The sequence below is a fragment of the Elgaria multicarinata genome, chromosome 3 (assembly GCF_023053635.1).
Source record: "Elgaria multicarinata webbii isolate HBS135686 ecotype San Diego chromosome 3, rElgMul1.1.pri, whole genome shotgun sequence".
Classification (NCBI taxonomy): domain Eukaryota; kingdom Metazoa; phylum Chordata; class Lepidosauria; order Squamata; family Anguidae; genus Elgaria; species Elgaria multicarinata.
This window is the reverse complement of record NC_086173.1, coordinates 63,325,251-63,350,806: the sequence shown is the minus strand read 5'-3', so window position 1 is coordinate 63,350,806 and position 25,556 is coordinate 63,325,251. Positions and strand designations below refer to the sequence as shown.

Sequence of the window (25,556 nt, the reverse complement as noted above, 5' to 3'; positions counted from 1 at the left end):
TCTCTCTTCCGGCACTCCCCCACCCCCCACCCGTCTCTCCGAGTGTGAAGATCTAGCGCTAGGGTGCAAGTCCGCTCTTGGCTAAATTCCCCCTCAAACCTGAGCCACAAGGTGTAGCCCAGTATTCTGAAGTCCAATTTCCCCTCTCATCTTCTCCCATCATATCTTCTCCACGCCCTGGTGGATTTTTGGTGTCTGCCTAGATGTATCCATCTCCAACCCTGCACCGGATTTCCCCTCCACTGCCCATTTGCCCAGGTTCTCCAGCCTTTTCTCTCCACTCCCCACCCCCCGCGCGCCCTTCTCGGATCCATTTAAGATCTTCCTTCCTTCCAAACGAAAGCTCTTCTCTGCCCTCCCCCGCCCCAATCCTCCCCTCAGCTCCGCACCACATTTTCCTCCCCGTATGCTGTCCGCGTCCCTCCCCTCGGCCTCCCAGGTGTATCCGTCCCTTCTGGAATCCGCTCCGCGTTTTCCCTTCTGCCTTCCCTAGCCCTGAATGGCACTGGCTGGCTGGTCGCCGCTGCCTCCCGGTCCCTGGTGTGCCAAGCAAGCCGCGAGCTCCCCTCCTCCGAGCATCCTTGCTGGAGGTTCCTGGCTCTGCTGCGGCCAAGAATCGAGCCTCGGGCGCCGGGAGGGACGAGCGGGCTCACAGCCGCTGCCGCTGCTGCTACCGGTGTGATCGCCTCTGGCCGCCAGTCCCCCTCGCCCTCCGCCCAGCCCCTTCCTTGCCTGCCTGCTCCCTTCAGTCACCTTCCTCTGCATCCACTTCCCCACCGCGCCTTGACCGAGCGAGTCCGCCGGGAGGGGGCGTCCGTAGCCAGAGGAGAGCGAGAGGAGGGAGCCCGGGGAGCCCGGCAGGCAGCCGAAAGCGCCCTGGCGCCATGGACGGGCGCAGGGGGCCGCTCGGAAACTAGAGCGCGGGCCAGGCGAGGGCCCGGAGCGCCCACTCCCCGGCCGTCCCTTGCCAGCCGATGTTGGCGGTGAGAGCACGCGTGTGTACTTGTTTGTGTGCAGCGAGGCGGGGGGAGCGGAGCAGGCAGACGGAGCCCCCACCCCGCCGCCGCCAGCGCGCGCTCCCGCTCGCTCGCGCATATGTGTGTGTGTGTGTGATCGGGGGGTGGATCTTGCTTTGCTCGCCTCCACCGTCTCCAAAATGCCCGGACTGCTTTCCACGGATGGATATATTTTAAGATTTCCCTTCGCATTGCTAGGCGAGGCGGTTCGCCTGCTGGAGGCGTCCGCCGGTGACATCTCCTCGCGGGAAGGAGGGCTTTGATTTGGCCCCTTCTCTCTCCCCCCCTCCTCCTCTTTTTTGCTATTTTGGGAGGGGGCGGCTGCAAACAAACAAAAAATAGAGGGACAGAGCTGGGTTTCTAACAGACTCCCCCTTCTCTCTCTCCCCTCGTCCCTTTCACTCGCCGCCCCTCCAGGGCCAAAACAACCCGAAATCAGGACGCGCCGTTTTGAGTGTGTGGTTGTGTGTGTGCGGCCCCCCCTCCACGTTTCTCTGAAATTGACGCCCCAAGGGGAAGCGATCGGAAGAAGATCGAGATCGCGCATCACGTATCCGATTGCCTCGTGTTTCCGAATACCTGCGGGGGCTCAAGCCCTGCCGTCCTGGCGGCAGGATGGATTAGGGATCCCTGAATGGAGGAACCTGAGAGGACTGGATCGCAGAAGGTAAGAAGAGCCAGGCTTGTCTTCTCTTCGGAGGGGGTCGCGCGTGGGGCTGGCGTGTTGCTGGGGACTGAACTGATGATTCCCAAGCCCCCCCTCCCCTCCCCTCCCCTCCCCTGCACAGGCACTTTTCCCATCAATGACCCTGTTGGCCTCGGACAGCTGGATAAATCGGACGGATGGCGAGTCTTTATTGGAGAGGGAGGTGTTGGTTGCTTTTAGCAGTTTTTGCTCTCTTTTTTTTAACTGGAGGGGGGGAATAGATGCGATATTTATTTAGTAATTTATTAAAGCCGAAGCTTTCGTTGTCTTGAGATCTGCCCCCCTCCCCTCCCCTCCCCTCCCCCGGGGGTTTGGGTACTGCTGGACCTGGTGTTTTATTAGCGTCTCCCACAGACAGGCTTTCTTTGAGCCACTGAGACTTGAACGGTGAGGGGGGGGAGGGTTACTGACTGGACTCCGATGCCGGGAGGAAGGGACCATTTCCTCCCTCCCCTCCTCCCCCCCCCCCGCAATCCATTTTCTTCGGAGATTTTGTGATCGGGCAGACAGGGGCTCTACAAACCAGGGTCCTTTTTTCCGCCTACAGATGAGGCGGCCGCCTGTCCTCGCCTCGGTCTCTGCGTGTGCCCCAAGACAAAGCCATCTGCAAAAAAAATCCCTGCCCCTCGCCGCCGTTACTGCGGTATTTCCCCCACCACCTTCCCTGCTTTTGTATATATGTGGTGGGGGTGGGGGGGGGAGAGAAAGAGAAATTACCCTCCAAATACCGTATTGCTCAAAGAGAAGGGTAGGGCTCTTTCTGGAGAGCTCGTCTCTGGTCTTATCCTTGTCGTCTTGCACCCCCCCCCTCCCCCGCATATGAATTTTGCTGCAGGGGAAAAAAATAGCCGGAACCAGGACAAGATCGCGGCAGCTGCCCCTTTCCCGTCTCCCGGCCTGATCTCCCCACACCCTCAAATTTCCTTGATACGTGTCTTTATGTAACAGGCAGGCATTAGAGGCGGCGGCGGCGGGCACACACGCGCGCGCGCAAATCTTTTTTTCCCCCCACGTACAATTTCAAGATGGGAGGAGGATGCAGGCGGAATGGTTAATCAGGAAAGGCGCGCGCGGGGGGGGGGGGCCGCCTCTGCTTGTTGTGATGATGGCTCTTGGGCTGTGCCGTCCACCCCCCTCGATGCCCACCCCGCCCCCCGCGGCCGAGCGCATCGTCCTGGGGGCGGGCTGATGTGCCCCTTACTTCACCTTAGGCTGGACCCCTTCCGAAGCAGTCCACCTTCGGGACGCCTGGGGGGTCCGGGAGCTGGAAATGTGGCCGAGAGTCCGATTCTGTAGCAGCACTAGCAGCATTTGGAGCCTGATCTACTTCTTCTCCCTTCCTCTAGCCATAGGAAAGATCTTCTCTGAATCAAGGATGTGTGTGTGTTCGCTTTGGTACTTGTATAATATCTCCTGATTCTCATTGACCCATGTGAAAGAAAGACCAGCAGAGAACTGGGCGGGGGGGGGGGGGACTAGAAGAAACTTATCTGACACCTTTAAATGACTGCATCCACATATAACCGCCCCCCCTACACCCCCCCCCCCATTAGACAGGAGCATTGGTTATGCTTTCTTTTGCGTACTAACAGCTCTGGTCTAGGCTCCCATTGATTTTAGCGGCAGGGTCTTGCTATTTTATTGTTTTACTCTGTACAGCACTATGTACATTGATGGCGCTATATAAATAAATAATAATAATAATAAGGAGATAGGATTGGTTTCTTTGAAACCAGCACTATTTCCCAAATCAGATCCAAAGCTAGGATGGTGGCGAAGCAGGATGGGTATAGATTGATGATTGCTGCAAATCTGTTTGTTTTAAAAAAATTCAAAGGGGTGGAAAATGCAGGAAGGGGAGGAAGTCCGGTCTCTTGTAAGCGCATGGTGAACTCTTTCTCCACTTGGGAAATAAACAGGCTTTCGGGGTGGGAAATGAAATGGATAGAAAAGGGGCTATCGAGGACCAACATAGAATGATTAGCAAAAGAAGAGGAAAACGATGGTGACAAATACAGGCATGGATGGACACAAACACAGAGAGAAATATAGTTGAAGGATGAACAGATGGGGAGATGAAGATGGAATGGATGATCCGATAAAGAACCTGTTAATAATCGCTCCACCCTCCCCCTTTTTTCCTTTTCCCCAAATTTATTGTGCTTAAGGCCCTCCTCCACTCACCAATTTCCTGTGGTAGCTTTCTGCTTTCAATGGCGATTGAATGGTCTGCCTCTTCTCACCCCCCCTTCCTCTCCCACCATAAATGTTAGTTCCCAATGTTAGCTTGATTAAGGTGAGGGAATTAAAGGATGTCAAGCAATAATTCTTTGGGGAATGACAGAATATGAGGTTTGTTAAAAGGACGAGTTGGCAACAAACCTTGGCCTTGTTTTATGAAACCCTCTCATTTTGGCACTTGGAGAGCAAGGAAATCAAGATTGCACTGCTAAAGGTTTTCATTCTGCTCTGAATCCCCCCCTTTAATCTGTCCTTTCCAATTCTGCTCTGCATCTTTGACTGTCCCTCCACAAAATGTGGATGTTATTGCTTAGGCCCACAGAGGGGTACTTCAACAGCCAGTTATCACATCTCTGTTCTGAGAGTGTCCCACAGCAGCTGTGCCCCAGGGAGTCCTGGTAAAGTGGGGCATCAGTCCACTGCTCTTTGAACATCTCTGGGGTAGTAGGCCGAGCAGAAGGCATTGCAAAGCAGGAAAGGCTTAGGGTGCAATCCTGTGCATGTCTAGACAGAAAAAGTCCTACAATTCCCAGCGTGCTGGGAATTGTAGGACTTAAACATGCATAGGATTGTGCCCTTAGATTCTTTTAGAACATGTCTGCAGCTGGAAATCAGAAAGAGAGACTCCAAAACTCACCCACTCTCCCTTTTCTTGAACAAGAATGATCAGGGGATATGTTCTTAGTCCCGTGGCCAGTTGGACTGGATTAGGGAAACTTGGGAATTAGAATCCCAGGGGTTCTCCTTCTACTGGATCTCTAACAGGAAAGTGATGCTATTGCCCATTCAGCCGGTGTTTAATTTCAAAAGTAAGATGTGCAGAAGTTTACATGTATCTGGAACTTGTCACCCCATTCCCCGACCTGGAAGTTCTACTTTCTGTTTCAGATATGTTTGATGTGCTGGTTGTAGTCCGTCTGGATTGAGGGGACCTTGCACATATTTCATTAAAGAGAATCACTTCTGTAATAGTTTTGCATAGGACCCTAAGCTGAGCCCTGATATTGTAAACAGATTTAGTTCTGAGCATTGTGTATATGTGTACTTTGGGAGCAAAGGCTTGGGGCTACTTATTTAATTACATTTATTTAATTACATTTATATACCGCCCCACAACCGAAGCTCTCTGGGCAGTTTGTCAGGAGTTGCTCAAAAATCCCAGGCATTAAGTCTCAACAGGATTTGTCTTTGGAGGATAAGGCTATCACCAGCTGCTACACATCGTGGTTGTGATCTAGTTCAAATGTAACAACCCGGAGTATGGATTGTGTATGAGCTGTTGAATCCTAGGTTGTCATCATTTGCAAACCCAGAATTATAGGTTAACAATGGGTTATTAACCATGAACAACTCAGGGAGAGAACCCATGGTGGTTGTTGGATTGTGAACTCTGAGTTCTTTAACTATGGGTTGTCATTCTGTACGAACCCAGAACCATAGGTTTGTTAATGGTTTGTTTCGCCAGGCTACAGAGGCAGTGGGCAAGAATGATATAAAAATCCCAAACAGCCACTCTGAATGCCAAAACTACAGTGCCAAAAGGGCATTTGGGATATAGGGAGGGAGTGACTGAAGGAGGAGGTAATCAAACAATCCAGAAATTGGAAAACAACAACAACGCTGCACTTTGTGTGATTGTGTGGCAGACGAATCATGGATATAGTCTGGGTGGTGGTTATGTGCAAACCACGTTTGTATATGCTACCTCTAGGATCAAAGGCAGTATGCCTCTGTGTGCCAGTTGCTGGGGAATAACTGTGGGAGAGGGTTTTTTTTCCTCATCTCCTACCAGTGAGCTTCTCAGAGGCATCCAGTTGGCCACTATGGAAATGCAACGCTGGACTAGGTGAAGGTCTTAGTTTGATCCAGCAAGGCTCTTCTTATGTTCTTGTAGAACTGAGATCTTCATTTGCACCTGATAAAAGGGTTGGCTGACATTGACCGTATCTGACAAAGTGAGTTCTGGAGAGGGAGAGTCACATGACTGTATGGCTTGGCCCTGTCTACCTTAAGACCTTCTGGAGCAGGGACAGGAATCCATGTCTGGAATGGGATGGGAAGTGGAGGACAACGTCCCACATTAATTGCAGCTGTGAACTCCATGCCAAGGAGTGGAGAGAACTTTCAAAGCTTAGTACTGAGCCTGCTCTGTGGCTCAGCTAAACTAGAGGGGGAATATTTTGGTTTGGAATGTCGGAAAATCTCTGTAATTGATACAAAATTGTTCGCATTCTCTTTTCTCTTTCCCTGTGCTTCGACTGTATACTCTGAGATCAAAGATGTTGCCATATCATCACAGTGAGAGAAAGAGAGTCTAGGGCCAGATCTACACCTTGTGTCAAATCATTACGAATGTGGAATAAAAAGCATGAAATAACACTATGGAAGAGATATATGGAATGTGTAAGGTGCCCTAACAGTTATCAGTGCACTTCAATACTGCCATGAAGCAGTAGTGTAAATCTAGCCTAGGTGTAACTGAAATTCAAGAAATCCCAACCTTTTCATACCCACAAACCCAGTGAAATAGGCACATAAGTACCCTGGGCATTTTGCATAGCAGAGAAACACCCTAGTATGGTGGAAGGAAGGGAGTTCTTCTGTGTAACCCTGGAGAGTTGTATAGCTAACTCTGTCCCTGTTCTCTGAGCACATGGAACTGTCATAGACCAGGGCCTATGCCCAGCAGAGTGTGCAACAGGAACTGCAATACTACTGCAGGAATTGCAGGGCTCTTTCAGACGTTTGCATGGAGGCTGGACATATACTTGCCCATGTTACAGGATACAAGAAATGCGCTCACTCCTCAGCATTAGATTTACAAATCAAGCTAGAATGTATCCTGCCTCCAATGAGTAACAAGAGCTGTGTGCCTTGGTGGCAGATGATAAATACATGGAAGATGGTGGTTTTTCAGATAGCCTTTCCTTCCCACAATTAGCACCAAGTTTGCATCTAGAAGCAGGAAAGCGCTTCCCTAAATATTGTAATCTGCATTGGTGTTTCTTTGAATGTTATCTGGCCCACTGCTGCCCCTCCCCTTGACAGAGGTTTTCAGTTTATCTTTGGAATCCAAGTTAGTGTTTGGATGGGGGAGAGGTTCCTATCCAGAAAGTTAGGGATCTTTCTATTACAAGATGGTCCAGCATGGGCTCTTCAGGGTTTCCTTCATTCTAATAATGAGATGTTCCATAAGCCAGGACTTTGCTGAATGCATATATGCCTGGAAATGGGATGGGGAATTATGCAGACCTAAATCATGTGGGCTCTTCCACCACATGTGTGCACCTGCTCCGCTCTTGCCCTGCTTTTGAAGACCATGCCTCTGTTTTTGTTGCAGCCGTGGAGAATGTCGAAGGGTGCATGCAAGTCAATTTGGGGGGGGGCAGCTTTGTGCAGATGGACTGGGTCCCCAGTTTGGTGTAATCTAGCCTCACTTTTTAGGAGCCAATCTAGTTGGATCGTCTGGCAGATGTAAATCAGCACCACTCCTTTGAAACGGATGGGCTGTGTGCTGATTAACACCAGCTGGAGGTATGCAGCCTTTTACCAAACACGTTTGTGCTGTGCAGCCCCTGTGGATCTGTGCACAATCTGTGACAGGGCCTTTGCTTATGCGAGCCCATGGCATTTGCCCCGGAGCCAGGATCCTGTTATTTTCAAGAAGGCCATCTTCTGAAACTGACATTGCAGCACAAAAACGCCTCTGAGCAGGGAGCTCTTCAACCAAATCTAAATCAACATCTCCCTGCATCAGTGCAACCTTGCCTTAGAGACCTCACCAGCTCCTAAGCCCAGGGGAGTGTGTGTGTGTGTCCATGTCCAGAACCTCTGATGTGACAAGAAGAATTCCCTTCCCTGCGTGATCATGTGGGATTCCGATTCCTTCAGAGATTTCAGCCATTTGCAAGCCACCAGTGCTTCCTTGGAGTTGGGAAGTCTGAATTTCCAAGAGAGCTGGGAAAGCAGACCGGCATCTGATGGTTGATCAGCAGACTGGCCATGAGCTGGAGGTAGGGGGAAGGGAGACCTTTTAAAAATATATCTATATCTATATTAGTTCCTCTCTATCCATTTGTACGTGTGGGTGGCTCTTTCTTAGCTTGTGTATACGGTGGTGTTTTTTTTTTTAATGATTATTATTTAGCTGAGGAACGTGTGGGCGTCTGCAACCCATTTCTAGAGCTGTGTTAACCATCTCGTGTTCAGCAAGTGGAGCGGGGGGCGGGGGAAAAAATATTTCCCCAAGGGCCTCCTGCAGCAGTGCTGAAGATGCAAGTGACACCTCATTGGTTCACCTGCATGCGTGCGTACCTACTTGTGCATGTGCCCACCTCCATGTGGGAACCTGTTCTTCAGGCCTGTGTACACACCCTCAGCCACTCACACGTGCAACATGCTGTCGCTCTCTTGTCATGTGCTCTTTCGTGATCAGCGTGGCCGATGAGCCCTTTCCTTCTGCCCAGCCTCAGCAACTGCCTGGGGATTAGAAGCCACATGCTGGGGGTGATTAGGGGACGGGAATCTGCTTGCATTCTGTGAGGTGGGGAGGTGATGCAGCCAAGTCAGAGGGACGGGCTGAGCTCAGACTCTCCCCTCCTGTTCTGGGAACATTGGAGGCTGCCTTATACTGAGTCAGGCTCTTGTTCCCCCAAGCTCAGCTCTGTCAGCCCTGACTGGCAGCAGCTCTCCAGGGTTTCAGGCAGGAGGCCCTACCTGGAGGTGCTGGAGATTGAACTTGGGACCTTCTGAATGTAAAGTGGGTCCTCTACCACTGAGCTATGGTCCTTCCCCTCCTCTCTCTTATCACCGCACAGCATCTTAGATCAAACTATGCATGGACATCAATCCCTATATCCATATTCTCCTTAATTTTTGGCAGTGCTTAGAGCAATGCACAGACAAATACAGCTGCTCTTGTTCCTTTATTATGTACTGTACCTTTAAACTGCCCAATAACTAACATGATTGGTGGTGTACAATGCATTAAAACATACAGTACAAACATTAAATTAAAAATGTTGTTTTCCCCTTATCGATTTCTACCTTTCCGCCAGCAGGCTCAAAGTTCCGATTTGCCACTCCCCACCCCACCCCATGCAGTGTCAGCATCTGGCATTGTCAGGCAGATGGGTCCTACTGGGGCCTTTGTGCCCTGGCAGAGCTCATCACTGATGCCCACCCTCAGCTTGCCTTTTAAAAAAAATGGCTGGGTTTTAATTTCCCACAATGCCCCAGACTGGCTCTATGTAAGGGGCATTCTGGGAAATTCAAATGGTGGCAGTGCTTAGAGCAATGCACAAATGAATACAGTGCTCTTGTTCATTTATTATGTACTGTACCTTTAAACTGCCCAATAACTAACATTATTGGTGGTGTACAATGCATTAAAACATACAGTACAAACATTAAATTAAAAAAATGAAAATAGTGCAGAATAAAATCAAAGATAAAACAAGCAGCAAAGGATAAAACCATCACAACATAATAAAACTAATTTTAAACCTGCAACAGTATAAAAGCACTAAAAACATGTGTTAAAATGCCTGGGAGAATAAAAAGGTTTACATCTGTCACCAGAAAGAGCACCATGTAGATGCCAGGTTAGACTCTGGGGAGAGCATTCCACAAATGGGGTGCCACCACTGAAAAGGCCCTTTTTCTTGTAGCCATCCTTCGCCTCATTTGGTGGGAGTAGCTGAAGGAGGGCCTCTCAGGTGATAATCTTAATGTCCGGGTATGTAACTAAGGGGGAGACGTTCCTTCAGGTAACCTGACCCCAAGCTCTTTAAGGCTTTAAAGGTTGAAACCAGCACTTTAAATGCTTGCCTACTGCTGCCAGAGAAACCTGCCAACAGAGGAGAGGACACATCAGAGGGCTCTCAAATTTGGGGTTGGCTGCGGGGCTGGCCCTATCATTAGGCAGAGTGAAGCAATCGCCTCAGGCAGCAGTTGCTGGGATATGGCATGAAGATGTTGGAGGAAAGAGTTGTGGGCCACATGGCCTTCCCTGAGGCCCCTAAGCTAGCCTGCTGCCTTCAGGTGTGGTGAAGGATGCTGTCCCATTGCCAGTGCTGAAGAAAGATTCAATCACCAGTCCACTCAGCTTTTGTACATGGAATGGAAGCCGCCACCCCCATCTTCTCTCTAGTCTCAGGCAAATGTTTTGTGCTTGGCCTGGTCTCTCAGTCTGCATAAGTTTTCTCATGCACACATGCAGAAGAGCTATCGCCTCCCTACAAGACTGCATGATCAGACAGCATCAAAATCTCCAGCATGAAGGGATTTTTCTGGTCATGGAAAGGGTCTCAGTTAAGTTGGCATCCTCCATTTTACATTATGGTATCTTTACAAATCAAGGCTTCCTCTCCTTCTGAGATTCAGGAATTCTAGAAAGTAGAAGAAGGTTGGAACCAGGGCTGCCCAGATTTGGGACATTTGCCAGTTCTGTCCAATAAATTGTCCAACCGTAGAATCTTGCTAACCTGACACATTCTTTTGGTTCTGGTAGTAGCAGTAGTAGTAAATATTATTTCTTTATTGTTAATTTCCCCTCCTCCAATACTTTCCTCAAGAACCCTTTCTTGGACTATCATAGGCTCTGCAACAATAACAAACACAATCAAAACAAAATGAGGGAGAGGAAACTCAGAGAGAGAGAGAGGGAGGAGGAGGAGGAACATACCATAAAATACATCCATAGACAACAATCATTTACATTACCCTTAATATAAAGAAAGAAAGAAAAGGAAGGTAAAAGTAGGTTTTAACACTTCCATTTCAAATATATACATTAATATAAGCAGTCCATTTATCTAAATAATCGTCCAAATGAAATTGATGGCTTAGGAGATACATTCAAATGCAACAAGAGCAGTAAGATCTCCAATCCATTGAATGATAAATGGTGGGGGTTATCCTTCCAAGCTTCAAGCATAAGTTTCTTTGCAACTGTAAGAACTCCCAGTATCTGCTTTTGCTGTCCATCTGTTAATACCCACATAGTAGCCTCCATCACTGCAGCTATGTTGGGGGATGGGGATTGAGAGAAGCAACGTGTGAGCCAGAGTGTTTACCCCATTGGCTGATCCCTGGGAGGGCCTGCTCAGCCATATGTACCGGGGCTCAGTCTCACCTATGCTTACTGTCTTTGGCTATCAACCCTTCCTGCGTCCCAATCCTCAATACTACTTTTTCGAATTCAGGGTGCAGATCCCGTTCCTTGCCATGAACCTCTTGGTTTATCATGGGGAGTGAGGACAGTTGGTGTTCAGCAGAGAATGGCTTCAGTGGCATTAGGATGTTCTGCCTTCCCCAACCATGTGCCCTCCAGGTGTTTTGGGCATGCTGGCTGGGGCTGATGGGAGTTGTAGTTCAAAGCAGGTTGGGGGAAAGCAGTTCTACAGCCACCAATTCACTCTCTCATCCATCTGACTTCCAGTCGAATGAGGTCAGTTTCTCCCAAGGGATATTTCACCAGTGGCACTAATTTTTCTATTTATGTATTTATTTTTGCATTTTGCCATGTCGGCACCTCAGATGTAATGCCTATGTTGCTAAAAATATACATTTTAAGGCTCCCATAGCATTTTCTAGCTTGTATTTACACTTTTAATTTCATATTCAAGATATACACCTGCAAAGTACAAGAGAGGCTCAGATGTGCTTTCCATGTTGTATGTGCGTAAGATTTTCCTGTTGGCAAACCATGCTGCTCACAGATCACAGTACCCCACCCTGAGTTGCTCATACCTGTACATCCAAGGTGGGGAAAATATGGTCTCCCAAATGTTGTTGGACTACAACTTCCATCAGCCCTAGTAGTCAAAGGGGATGAATGGGAGTCCAACCACCTTTGGAGAGCTGCCAGTTCCCCACCCCTGCTGCACATTGAGATAGTTCCACCCTTAAAGGCAGCCTAAATATAATTTCAAATAAAAAATCGTCTAGTTATCTGTGCCTATTCCATGCTCTATGTGCTTCTCTTCAGGCAAGCAGTGGTTATTTCCTGCCAAGGGATAATTTGTTAAGGTTGTTGTTGCTCCAAGAAGAAAAAAGAATCATAGCATTGCTCATTTGCATGTGTTTATTATCATGCATGCAAATTTGAAATTGCCACTTGCTTAGCAGCAATATTGAGTTTTAAAGTGCACCTGGTCCAGCTGAGTTAAAACTGGCCTGGTGAAAACCCTAATGCTAACAGATCTGTAGCATATTGGTGCTACAGATATGTAGAGTGAATGTGTTGATGCCGGGGTGTCTGCTTGCTTTCAGATCTCCTGAGAGAAAGAGTAAGGGGGTTGCAATGGATCCCCTAGATCAGGGCTGGGCAGGGTTTAAGTCTGCAGGATTTATTTAATTTTTTTAGAACCCTGAGGCCCACCAACCAAAGCCAGGTGTAAAGCTGTGGCTCAGGTCAGCAGACATATGGTAAGAATTAAAGACAGGGTGCCTCTGAGCACATGCTTAGCCTAAGATAAAGATCCACGCCTAGGTTCTCCCACAAGCTTTCTGTTTTAGCAACCTAATTTAGTGTGTGTGGGGAAAGACTTTTAGTTGTTGCTGTTAGATTATTTTTGCTGATCTGCTGCAAACTACCCAGAGATCTACTGGTAGATTCCATCTACCTTCTGCCTACTCTTGCCCTGGAGTTATTGAAAGGGATCGATGCCATAGTTTGAAGAAGAGGAGTTGGAATAGTGGGGTGTTCTACCCATAGTCATTGCAGATCCAAAATTGATCCTAGCAAGTCTTTTGCTACATTAAATAGCTTTGGAACATTAGGAAGATGATAAGAGATGTTCTCCAAAGTCAACATCCATCTCAAGCTATTTCCAGTCTTCTTGACATAAGAAAGGCTGTAGTTAGTCCTCTGACTTCCCAAGGCAATGGATCAGGTTCCTTACTGTTGGACAGACTAGAAGAGGCCATTTTGTGCAAAAAGAGCCAAGGGCTTAGAAAGCAGCCAGTGTACCCTTATGTTGGCTCAGTTTCAGTACAAGGAAGGACTTCCTACAGAGCCAGCCCAGGGTACAATCCTATACATGTTTAGACAGAAAAAAAGTCCTTCGACTCGCAGCATTCCCCAGCCAGCCAGGCTGGGAGTTGTAGGACTTCTTTTCTGTCTAAATTTGCATGGAATTGTTTCCTCAATGGATTCTGGGATAGAAGAGGTTCAGACACACTGGTGCTACAGCTAGTGGCAGGAATACTTCTCAGCATACCTTTTCGCCTTCCTCCTTTCCCTAGCCATAGGCAAATGAACACACCCCTTGGGGTGGCTCAGATGGATAGACATGGGTGGCATTTCAGCAATGGACCAATTTTGCTCCAAAAGAGCTGTTTGAGGACAGTAACAGAATGCTCTGAGCTAGGATGCAATGACAGTACTATTTATTGGGAGGTCACAGTGGCAGCTATGTGCTTCTGGAAAGCCTTATTCAGGCTGGATAAACTGGACACGTGGCAATAATAAATACTGGCAATAGTTTGATTCCTCAGAACAGCCTTCCCCAGCCTGGTACCCTCCAGATGTGTTGGGCTGCATCAGCTCCAGCCAGCATGGCCAATGATCAGAAATGCTGGGAGTTGTAGTCCAAATCATCTGAAAAGCACCAGTGTGGGCAAGGCTGCTTTAGAAATACCTTGAACAGGCCTATAAGAAAGGGGTGGGGCATGCAAAAGGAAGGCTGATCCCCATAGGCAAATGAACATACCCCTTATGGAAGTAGGATACATTCCGGATTTTCCCCTGTGTTTGCCCAAACATTTCTTAGGGGAAGCTTTCTATTTTTGAATCTATTCTTTTTTTAAAAAAAGAATTTTCAGTAAAAGATTGAAATCAATTATATCAGTATCTCTTTTGCTTTTGGAGAAAATCAAAGTGTGTGTGTGTATATATATATATATATATATATATATATATTTAAAAGCATCCTCCATAGATCAGAGTCTTAGTAGCTAAACTGTATTGGTCTCTTGAAATAAAAATGTACAGAGCTCATGAGGCGATACCTTTTAATGCTCCAAAAAAGCAGAGGTTGAGCTTTTGAGAGCTCTTCATGCAGTTATTGAAATTTATTGAAAGTAAAAATAAAAATATGAAAGACAGAAGGCATTGGGGGAAAAGAGTTCCTTATCTTGATTCTCCCTCCCCCATATCTACATCTTAAAAAAATGTATTGTACTTTCTTTCTGGCTGGAGTGATAGGTAGGGGTATAAACTGCTCTCTTGTGGAAGCGGTTGTTTTTGCAATTTAATTAACTTAAGCTCAATTTAAGCCAACCTATCCTTTTATTTTAAGGGAGACTCTAGTTCCTTCTCACCAAACCTGGTCTCTCCAGATGAGTTGGACTACAAGTCACACCAATTTCCAAGCACCATGGCCAATGCTAGCTGGTATACAGTGGCATATCGTTTCAGTCACTGGAAGTAATATATTAACAATCATGACTGGTAGCCACTGATAGCATTCTCCTCCATGAATTTGTCTCATCTCTTTTTAAAGTCATCCAAGCTGGCAACTATCACTACGTCTTGCAGTAGCAAATTCCATAGCTTCTCTATGCCCTGTGTGAAGGACCTCCTTTTATCTCCTGTCATCAGCTTCATGGGATGACCCCATGGGGCTCTAGTATTAGGAGAGAGGGTGAAAAAAAGTCTCCCTACTCACTTTCTCCACACCATTCAAAATTTTGTACATCTCTATCATCTCTCCCCATATTCACCTTTTTTCTAAGAAGAGTTCTGTCTTGCCCCAAAGCTTATATCGAGCACTTTGAACATCGCTTGGCTCAATAAAAGTTAATTGTGTCACTAGCTCTGTGTATCTCTGAAAAGTGTATTCTGGTCAGTGTATTTTATTGTATAAATAATCATACGCAAGCAGGATGGCTCCTCCCCTCTATGACAGTATTTTAGATGGGAGTCTGACCAGGGACCCCATGTTGCCTGTATATACATTCCTGCAAGATAAATGCATCTCAGTGCTGTGGATTCTTTTATACCCTTACCCTGTAGCAAATACACATTAGCCACGATGACAATTATGCCAATGTGATAGCTAATTCTAGGGAAACACACATGGCCATTCTTCATTCACAAATGCCTTTTCTTCCCCCTCTTCCTAATTTTTCCACCTTCCTTCTAATCTATCACTTTCTCTTCTTCAGCAGTCTTCCCACCCATAGCTCCCATCCTTTTCTCTGCTAAAGCTGCGACTAATTGATAGGATAACTGGGCGCAGACGTGATTATGGTGATAATTGGTTGGAGCCAAGCTGGGGAGAAGAGTTCCAGTTTAATTTGGTCAGGGGCTTGGAGCGTTTGGAAAAAGTTCTAATCATGTTTCCATCAAAGCAATGAAATCCACTTCCTACTGCTCTGGTACTTGGTGGGGGGAGAAAGGAAGGACATGTTGTCTGATGCACACCAGCCTTTTTTGCCCTGGAAAGGTTGATGTTGGAACAGGAGAAAGAGATTTAGGAACACAGTTCTTTATCTACTTGACACATTGGTCTGATTCACACATAATGCTAACCCATGGTTTACTTAACCCATGGTTTGTCTGGCAGATGATTGAATGAACTGTGATTTGTTTTCTCAGACCCTGAGTTGTTTGCTTTCCCTCCTCCTTCACCTGCTCCCTCCCTATATCTTAAATGCCTTTGTGGCCATGTAGTACTGGCATGTAGAGCAGCTGATTTTTTGTTTTTGTTTTACCACTCTTGCCCACCACCTCTGTAGCCTGGTGAAACAACACATGGACAGTCTATGGGTCTGGCTTTTCATTTAATGACAACCCATGGTTTAAACGACCCAGAGTTCACGGCTTAACAACAAACCATGAGTTATCCTTCTGGTTTGTTCATGATTAGCAAATCATGGTTTGTTTCCCATGGCTGTGTTCACACTTCATGACAACCCAGAATTCAGTAACCCATATCATGTGTTAGCATTATGTAGGTTGACCATATGAAAAGGAGGACAGGGCTCCTGTATCTTTAACAGTTGTATTGAAAAGGGAATTTCAGCAGGTGTCATTTGTATATATGAAGAACCTGGTGAAATTTCCTCTGCATCACAACAGTTAAAGCTGCAGGTGACCTGTACTCTTTTAAATGTGGTCACTCTAGTATAGCTCCTGCACTTTAACTGTTGTAATGAAGAGGGAATTTCACCAGGTTCTCCATATGTACAAATGACACCTGCTGAAATTCCCTTTTCTATGCAACTGTTAAAGATACAGGAGCCCTGTCCTCCTTTTCATATGGTCACCCTAAGTAAATGGCAACCCCCCTAGGTGCATAGTACCCAATGCCAGCCAAGTTATTTTGACACCTGAGGCAGAGACTCCCACCAGCACCTTCCTCCCCAGCAGTAAAAACACAATAAAAGTAAACGAACAGTTTTTATAGTAACGTATTTGATGCCTTTTCATGACATCAAAAGATCTGCTGCCTGAAGTGGCCGCTTCATTCTGCCTAATCGTAGGGCCAGCTTTGTGATTTCCAGACCCATTGCTCTATAGCACTGGCTCAATCAATGCATGGAACCTGTACCCCAAATCATCAGGAGTGGTACACATTTCATTCCGTTCTTGCATGTGCTACTGTGAGGGTCATTGACTGAAAGCTGTAAAGCCAAGCTGTAAACATTGACTAAGTGCTCCCAGGACCAATCCCTGCAGGAGCCATGTAGATTAATGAGCATTAATTAGCTCCTGGCTGCCTGTCACTAGGGGATCCCAACTCACCTTGCAGACGGGACTGGATATGCTCAGAGAGGCAGACCTGAGCACAGAACCTTTTAGCCTAGTCCGTTGCTTTTATGACCCCTTCCTTTCTCCTCACTACTAACCTTCTCTCACAGGATCCTTGACTTCCAGGACTCCCCACATTCCTTTGCCCCCTATTATATGTCTATACTTGTTACAGACACAGTTTCTTTCTTGTAACTCCACCACACAGAAAGGGGTTTGAATTATAAACTTTAAGGCAAACTATCTCAAACAAAATGTGTGAAGTGCTGCGAAGAAATCACAGGTTGCTTTGGCAATTAAGAGATATGTTTATTTCTTCATCAAGCCTAACATTTTGAAGGAGGAGGAGGAAATAGATAGAACCATAGCCCAGTGGCAGAACACAGGTCCGAAGGTCTCTGGCATATCCAGGTGAAGGATCAGGTAGCAGGCAATGGGGAAATCCTTTGCTGGACATTCTGGAATGGTGCTGTTGGTCAGGGTAGGAATACTGGGCTAGATGGATAAATAGTCTGAAATGGGTGTTTTATACCAAGATGTTTCACATTTAAAAATTTTTTATAATAAGCTTTACATTTCAGATTTCTTTAAAAAAATCTATAAAAATTGTAAACTGGATGCACCACTTGTGGTCGTTTGCTTTGTTTTTGGAGTCATCTTTCTATGGAGAGTTTCTGTTTTTATAAATGTCAGAAAGATGCTAGACCTTGTGGGCCCCTCTAGGCTGCAGAAGTTCCTTTTCTGATAGCGAAAGAGCCTTTGGCATTTTCTATGCTAGCCTTTTGCCCTCATAGATCATGCAATTATAACTCTCGTGTGGTGGAGGTGAGGGTGTCACTGGGAAGAGTCTTTTGTGACTGGAATAAGCCCCCACCTTGGAGGCCAGAGGACAAAGTGATCTAATGTGCTACATGCACCAAGAGTGTAACCCAGCCTTCATCAACCTGGCATTCTCCAGGTCTTTTGTACTACAACACTCATCATCCCCAAACAGCAAAGTGGCTGGGTATGTTGAGAGTTGTAGTCTGGCACATCTGGAGGATGCCAGGTTGGGGAAGACTGTTATAACCAATGCTTGGACTGACGGGACAAGAAGAGCAGCAGCTAGAATTTCATGACATGTCGGTATCAAAAGCAACGAGGCTATTGACACAACTCAGTTGGAGATAATACAGCATCCATTTTTCAAAAGCATCACTGGGAACTAGACCTGAAGACTGGCTTCCCTCATCAAGGCTGCCTCTGTAGGGGGCAACCAGACATTAAGCTGAGCTCTCTACAGCAATAGTCTGTGTAGGCTAAGTGTCTTCTTAGGGTAGCTTCTCTCCTGTGCATACGGTTGACTGGGGTTGAGTTCCCTGACACAGAGTTTAGAAGCCATTAGTAACCTTAAGTATTTTCCCCTATCAAGAGTCATCTGAGCACACTGCTAAAACATTCATGTGGACAGGTTGGCCAAGAAGGGCAGGGCAGTTTCAAGTATTTTGTCACCCCAGATGAGGTAAACATTTTCTCCCATACCACCACCACCCTGCACTGCTGCCATCTTGTGATCCTATCCCCAAAGTACATCTCAAGTCATGTGTATAACACAGCCTGCTTGGAACTTACGTGCCTGAGATAATGGGACATTTTGTCTTAGTATTGGGCTGGAAATAATGCCCTTTCCTCTCAGTCCTCTAACATATTGCCTGGCTTCTAGCAAACACTGGTGGCCACCTCCTGTTTGTCAAGCCAACTTGGAGGCTGAGGAAGTAAACAAAAGAGGATGTGAGCCTTGGAGACCCAATGTTGCCAGTAATGCATGAGCTTCAAGGTTCCACACATATGCGTCTGGCTCTTCCTGGCACCCAAACAGCAGGCAAGGGGATGGGAACCGGCACTTATCTATGTGTGACCATGTGTATGCATAGAATTCAGCCGGCCTGCCACAAGGCTCTGTCACCACCACCGTTCTCCCCACCCCAGCTCTGTGCTGGAGTGTGCTGCCCCTTCCCACTTGCAGCTCTCAGCAGTCTCTTGAGTAGATTGCCAAGTAAGCAGGCCCTCAAGAAGGGTGCTCTGCTTTTGAACTCCAACTCGATTCTGGATGGGGTTTGAGCAAGACACGTACTGTTGCTTTGTGCTGTGGATTCTCTCGCGTGAAGGCTGGTATAGTATAGCCCCGCCATCCTCAACATGTGCTCTCCAACTCCCATCTGCCCCAGCCAGCTGGGCAAATGGTCAGGAATTACAGAAGTTTTAATCGAAAAAAACTGGAGGGCAACAGATTTCGGAAGGCTGGGCAAGACTTTCCAGAGACAACTGAATTAAGGCTCCCACTTTCCAGGGCTTGGGTTTTGCAAAGGGATTTGGCCTGCTGGGCAATAGTGTCAGCCCAAACTCTGTGGGTGCTGTTGATGTTCAGTGATTCTCCAGCTTGGATTGGGCTTTGACTGGATGTCAGAGAAAGCAGTTGTGGGAAGAGCCTGTTGCAATGTCTTTCTGACTTTCAATAGGATCCTGTCACTCTTAATAAGATCACCTTCTTACTGTCAATAATATCATTCACTGGTGAGGCACAAGCAGGGGGAGAGATGTCATGTCTTTCAGCCCACTCACTGCTGAGGTAATATTTTAGTGAAGAAATATTCCACAGCAGTAGGAAATTCTGAGAGCTAATTTGGATGAAGAAAATATTTAATAGGGCCATAGATGACAGTTACAGATAAGTTCTTATTAATGAAGTGGGGTAGGGGGATGGGATAACATTTCTCTCAGCGCAGGTTATGAACCACTTGTTTCTATACATCAAGGGTGGGAAGCATATGGCAAGGCCCATAGGTGGCTGCTGGCCTAATTTCAGAAGCCCTCTGTGGGCAATCAGTTCAGATTTCTGGCAAGATCGATCTGCTCCTTCCCTGGTAGCCCACTGGGTGGGAAGAAAGAAGGAGAGAGACAAAAGGAGGTGGCAGAAAGAGAAAAGGGGAGATCCACCCACTTTTGGCTCTGCCTCGCCCACTAACAACATGCAGCCCTCAACAGATAACTCACGAGAGAATAAGGTCCCCCCACAGAAAAATGGTTTCCCACCTCTGTCATAACCCTCAGCATTTCCTCACATTTTAATTATATAGTGTGTGTGTGTGTTCGTTTAATGTGTTTTTACTGGATGAGTTTTAATATTTTAAGTATAGAATTTTATATATTTTATTGTTAGTTGCCTTGAGTACTGCTTTTAGTGAAAAGCTGGGCTATAGATTTAACAAACAAAAGAAACATAAATAAATGAATAAATAAAGCATTGTCCTTTGCTGCCTATGTAGTCAGTGCGTACTGGCTGAGAACACCTCTATCTGCTGGTTTAAACCTGCTTTGGAATTGTTGCTTTGTAGGTTAAGGGTGGCTGCAGGGACAAGAAATGAGGAAAAGGGACAGAGGTCTACATGGGAGAAAACAATTGTAGGTTGTAGTTGGAGTCAGCCCCTGGCTGCCTGGTGAAATTGCAGGGTTAGTTTGCCTTCCCATCCCATGATTAGAGAGTCTTATCGAGAGCCAGTGTGGTGTAGCTGGACTGGGATTTGGGAGATCCAGGTTCTAGTCCCCACTCAGCCATGAAGCTCACTGGGTGACTTTGGACCAGTCACTGGCTCTCAGCATTGTGAAGATAAAATGGAGAGGAGGAGGATTATGTACATCACTGTGGGCTCCTTGGAGGAAAGACAGGATATAAATGTAACAAATAAATAATAAATTATGCCTAGTGGTAGTGATGGTATTTATATACCACCCCATAGCAGAAGCTCTCTGGGCGGTTTACAAAAGTTAAAAACAATGAACATTAAAAACAGATATACAAAATTTAAAGCCACAAAAAATATAAAAACAACAATATCCATTTAAAACAACTATACTTGGGTCAGTTAAAAACGCAGCATATGCTGTTAAATGCTGTTAAATGCCTGGGAGAAGAGGAAAGTATATTTATCTTATCCCACAATCCACTTAAATAACGAAGGGTGCAATATTGGTTCATGGTCTCCTTCCTAGCTGGATTGCCCACCCTCCCCAAACTTACAAGGGGCTGCTGGTGCTTTAAAGAAAGTGTCTGGCTTTGTCCATTTCAGGATTTCTAAATGGCCTTTGACCTCTGTTTCGCTTTTTGAAGCTTCACCTTGTTGTCCTCGGTGCTATACAAATTGAGTCGGTGACTATCTTTGGCCCAAGTCTGCTAGATAAATAGATGGGGGAAAGTGTTTGATTTTCGTGCAAGGTTAAAGGCCGGATGATTACAACATGTGCCATGCTCTATGAAGTTTACAAGCGTGGCTGTGCAATGTGCATCAGTTGGCCATTGGGTCATTCGGAGCTGCCAATCTCCTACCCCATTTCCGATGAATCACAGCACCCAACAATCATATCCCTTTCATTCTGACACAAAGCAGCAAGCAAGAAGTGCATCTCTGGCAAAAGTCAGGGTTGGGAAAAGCCAACCCCAACAAAGCAAAGCCTCACACATACATTTGATGTCATTGAATTCCTGATAAAAGAGCCTCCGTTCGATTGTGAGCTGCCTTGGCAAGGGCCTGGTTTTTTGGTTTTTTGTGTTTACTTTCTATATCACAACCGGTAGGTGCAACATAAATAAAAAACCTTAGCTTTTCCCCCATGTCAAATTGGCCCAATAGTTAGAACAGGCCAATCTGTACAGCTTTCAGCTAGTGAGAGATGTAAATAAGATTTTAGTTAGGTCTGACAGTTGGAGTGTACTTTTATCGCTGTCTTGTCTTGAGCATGAAAAAGGACATTTGTCGCAAAGCCAGGAATGCTTTTGTGAAAGCGGTGTGTGTGTGTGTGTGTGTGTGCACGCACCCACCCGTGTGTGTGTACCCACCCGTGTGTGTGTGAGTGAGTGAGAGATAATGTACGAATGAAGAACGCTGTCCTTGCCCTCTTCTATCAACTATCCCATAGGCCAGAGTTCCACATCACATGATTGTGCATTAATACCGAGTGACACAGAACTGGGAAACAACCTACTGCTGCTGGCCATTGGGACTGCGCCACTCCTGAAGCTAGCTAGCGGCCAGCGAGTCCTACCACTGACCTAAATATGACGGGGCAGTTGTGGTTGCAGAGCCTTTAGATACAATGGCACCATTCCCTAATTAGGCTCTCCTCAATAAAGGAACAAGAAGCCAAAGCTTTGGATGTTTCCCCTTTGCACCCCCCCAATAATGAATTCATTATTTAAAAGCAAGAAAGCAACCCTCATTATCATATCTAGAAAATTACCCCCGCTCCCTTGAACCGGCAATTTGCCTGCCATGCGGCTCCGCTCCGACTTGCCCATTAATTACAGGGATGAAAAATCATTTAGAAGCCAGGAAAGGAAACTAATTGGATCTCCCCCCCCACCCCCCGGTAAGAATTAATGAGAGGCAGAGAGGATATAACAAGGTGGGATCCAGAATCCATAGTCACTTTAGAGGTTCAAGTTCTGGTTCATCCTGAATTCTTGCTACTGGATTCATACTGCCCTCCTTTCTTCCCTTCTTGTCATTGGCGTCCTCTCTTGCTAGTCTTTGGGTGATGATTTCCCAACCTTTGCAGATGTAACAACAATTTCTCCTTTGCTTGGCCTGTGAACTGTACTAGCTAGGCCTCATATCAGTGCTGGCCCTCCCATGAGGCAGGGTGACGCTGCTGTTCAGGTGGCAGATTGTATCTCCTACCCCCCCCCTCAGGAAGGGTCCCTCTGTGTACTGCCACTGTGCTGCCCCCACTTGCACTTTCTGGCAAATGCCACAGTAGGAAAGCGGCAATCAGGGCTCCTTGGAGGAGCAACCCCCTCCCCAGTCTCGCTCTGAGCACTCTCACAAAGCAAGAAATCAGGCAGGTGGCTTCTCCAGGTGGATCACCTGTCCAATCTCTCACTTTGGGAGATGCCCTGGAAGCATCCCCCAAACAAGAGATCGGGTGGGCAAGCAGCCTCTCTGGAGAGCCACGCCAGTTGTACAAAGAGGCCAACGCATTCTCCAGGGAAGCCTGATCTCTCGTCGGAGTGGGTGGGATGCAGGGAGAAGGTAGAGGAGGTGGTGGCAGCAGTGATGGCAGGAGCATGTGTCTTCCTACCTCCGACATCAGGACATCTTGCACCTGAGTTGCCTTGTAGTTTCTGTGCAGCGCCAACAAAACTATGATTCTAGTTGTATTCTCTTGGGGAAACTAAACAGTGGAGCATCTAGGAACTCAGAGACACCTCTGGAAGTCATGGTATTTAGTAGGAAAGACTCCTAGTTTTACACCCAGCTCTACCAGGGAGTCTGCTGCAGTGGGCTGGGACACAGATGGGCCTTGCTTTGACATGTGCTGTCAAGGTCAGATGGGTTAACTGTACACGCTTGCAGACTGTTTTGCTCCATGTCTCACAAAGATGAGGCCTTCTTGAATCATACGGCTGTGTTGCCTTTGGTGGCCTGCTTAGTCCAAGTGTGGCCTGTCCTCTTCCTCACTGCGAGAGAGAAAAGGCTCGAGATTCAGGATACTCCCATTCTCTTTTCAAGGGCTTTGGTAAGAAATTGTCCCCACATAAGAGCTGGGGTAGCAGAATGGCCAAGAGCCAGAACAATGAAGCAGCCCCAGTGGAAATCTTGCCTCTGCTGTGGACTCGGTAGCTGATCGTAGGCAATCCACTTACTTAGGCAAGCCTCACCTGCCATAGGTGGATAACTATATGGGCCCCATCTTATGGAATTGGTGCAAGATAGTCTATATGAAGCACGTCCACCATTTGCAAGAGCTGTATACAACATACCTAGTCTCTTCCTCCTCCTGGCTGAAGATGCAACCAACATTGCTCAGAACAGAGCAATCAAGAGGGAAAGATGATGGGTTGTATATTGCCACTGATGAGACAAAAACAGGGTTGCACAAAGACAGGGCAATATTACAAAGAGGCTGTGATTCATGGCAATGCTGGATGTCCTGCAGGAGATCCAAAGCAGATTTTTCTTTTACATCAAAGCAGTCATGGAGGGGGGCACTTTTGGATCAGGGCCAGAGTGGTGGAGGGAGGATTATACATTTGTAGCAGTGGGGGCTGGGGGCTCCAATGTCAGTGGGGCAGTGACTGTGCTCCAGGCTTCAGGGAAAACCAGTCAGAAATTTAAAGTAGCTCTTCAAGTTGCTCTGACTGGTTCTGATTGAAACCCAGAGCGGAGCCTCCACCCCACTGACATTGGAGCCACCAGCCTTCATTGCTTTGTAGCTGTACATCCTGGTCTCTTCCCCCTGCAAAGTCTTTTGTGGAAGACTTATATTGGGGGGGTCGGTTACCTTTCCCAGTGCTGCAGCCCTGATCGAAAATGCGGCTGCTTTGACATTTAAAACCAGCAATGCAACAATTCACGTATCTCCCGCACAGTGTTGAGTTTGGCCCATGGGGACTGCGAGGAGTCAGTGGAGCTGGGATGGGAGACCCTTGCTCCAGATTTGGGCTGCAGAACCGTTGCCTAGGAGGGGAGATGCCACCCCCTTAATTCCGGCCGCTGCTCTGCATAGTTCCCAGCTGTGTCCTGACCTTCATTGGCAGGAAAATGCTGATGAGTGGGAATCTGACACTGGGATCTTGGTTGTGGGGTGGGGGGTGGGGACAAGATGCATTTCACAGTCCAAACAGCAATGCTATCTAATTTCCTTTGCCCTGTGCATCTCTCAGTTACTCTATAGAGACCAGTGGCTCCATGGGACAAAGGGCTGGCTGGGCATTTCTGCTGCCAGGTTCCATGGCCAGGTGAACTGTTGCAGAGGACAGTCCAGCTCCTAGGGACAGCAGCAGTGACTCAGCCTGCTACTAGTAGTGGCAGCGGTGGCTGTCGGGAACGAGCCCATGGAACACGATGAATAGTGTTCTGATTCAGCTAGCCAGACACATGTCTCCCCCATGTGCCATTCCCACATACAAATGTAATTGCTCTATGTATGCATGTGTGGCAGTGCTCGCAGACATGCTGAATTTATGAGCACTTCAGCTATTTCAAAATGGATGCCCAATATTGCGTGTGTGTGTGTGTGTGTGTGTGTGTGTTTGTATTCTGGCTTTGGATATAGAGCTATTTCTGTGTGAGTGTTGATATTTGGTATTCTTTCCTTGGGTATCTGTATGTGATGATGAAATCTGAGTGATGTCCTCATGGAGCTTAGTTTGTGCACCTCCCAATTTATGTGTGTATGCGGAGGGGGTATCCCAGGGGGATGGAATGCAAACCTGCTTGCACGTTTGTTGCTGATGAATGTGAGTGATAGAAAAACATCAGCCTAAATGCATACAGCTGGATGTCTCTGAAAGGTTATGGTATGACCATGATGTGATAGGTTTGTGCGTGTGATAAGCTGTGCGAAACATTGTGTAGATGTACACTGGGAAAGAGGCATTGATGAAGTATGTGGCTGACTAGGTCATGCTGGCTAGGAATGATGGAAGTTGCAGTTCAGCACATCTGGAGAGCACCAAGTTGGGGAAGGCTGGTCCGCCTTAACACTGCTATGGTGATCCTTTTTTACCAGGGTTTCTAGGGCCTGAACCTGAGACTGTGTATGAAATGCATGTGCTCTGCCACTGATCTCTGACTCTCAACCATTCACACTTAAAAAAAAAAAACTTTCACACAAGTGTTCTGATTATTTTATTCTTTCTATTTATCCTTTGTTTCTGAACCCGCAGAATGTATTCCAGCTTTTCTCCACAGCTAGCAGGGCTTGAACAGTAAAGAACCAGATGACAAAATTATGAGAATTAAGACCCCAGTGGGAGCAGGCTTAGTCCTGCTGATAAAATGCCTTTGAATAGGAG

At 46.9% G+C, this 25,556-nt stretch overlaps 1 protein-coding gene across 1 annotated transcript in view; it reads left to right on the top strand.

Moving 5' to 3' along the window:
• The first annotated feature begins 1,125 nt into the window (after positions 1 to 1,125).
• The window catches only part of ADGRL1 (adhesion G protein-coupled receptor L1), a 140,685-nt gene continuing 116,254 nt past the window's right edge, over positions 1,126 to 25,556 (top strand). Inside the window, 1 exon segment of the mRNA XM_063120487.1 lies at positions 1,126 to 1,683. The gene's annotated coding sequence lies outside the window, so the exon portion shown is untranslated.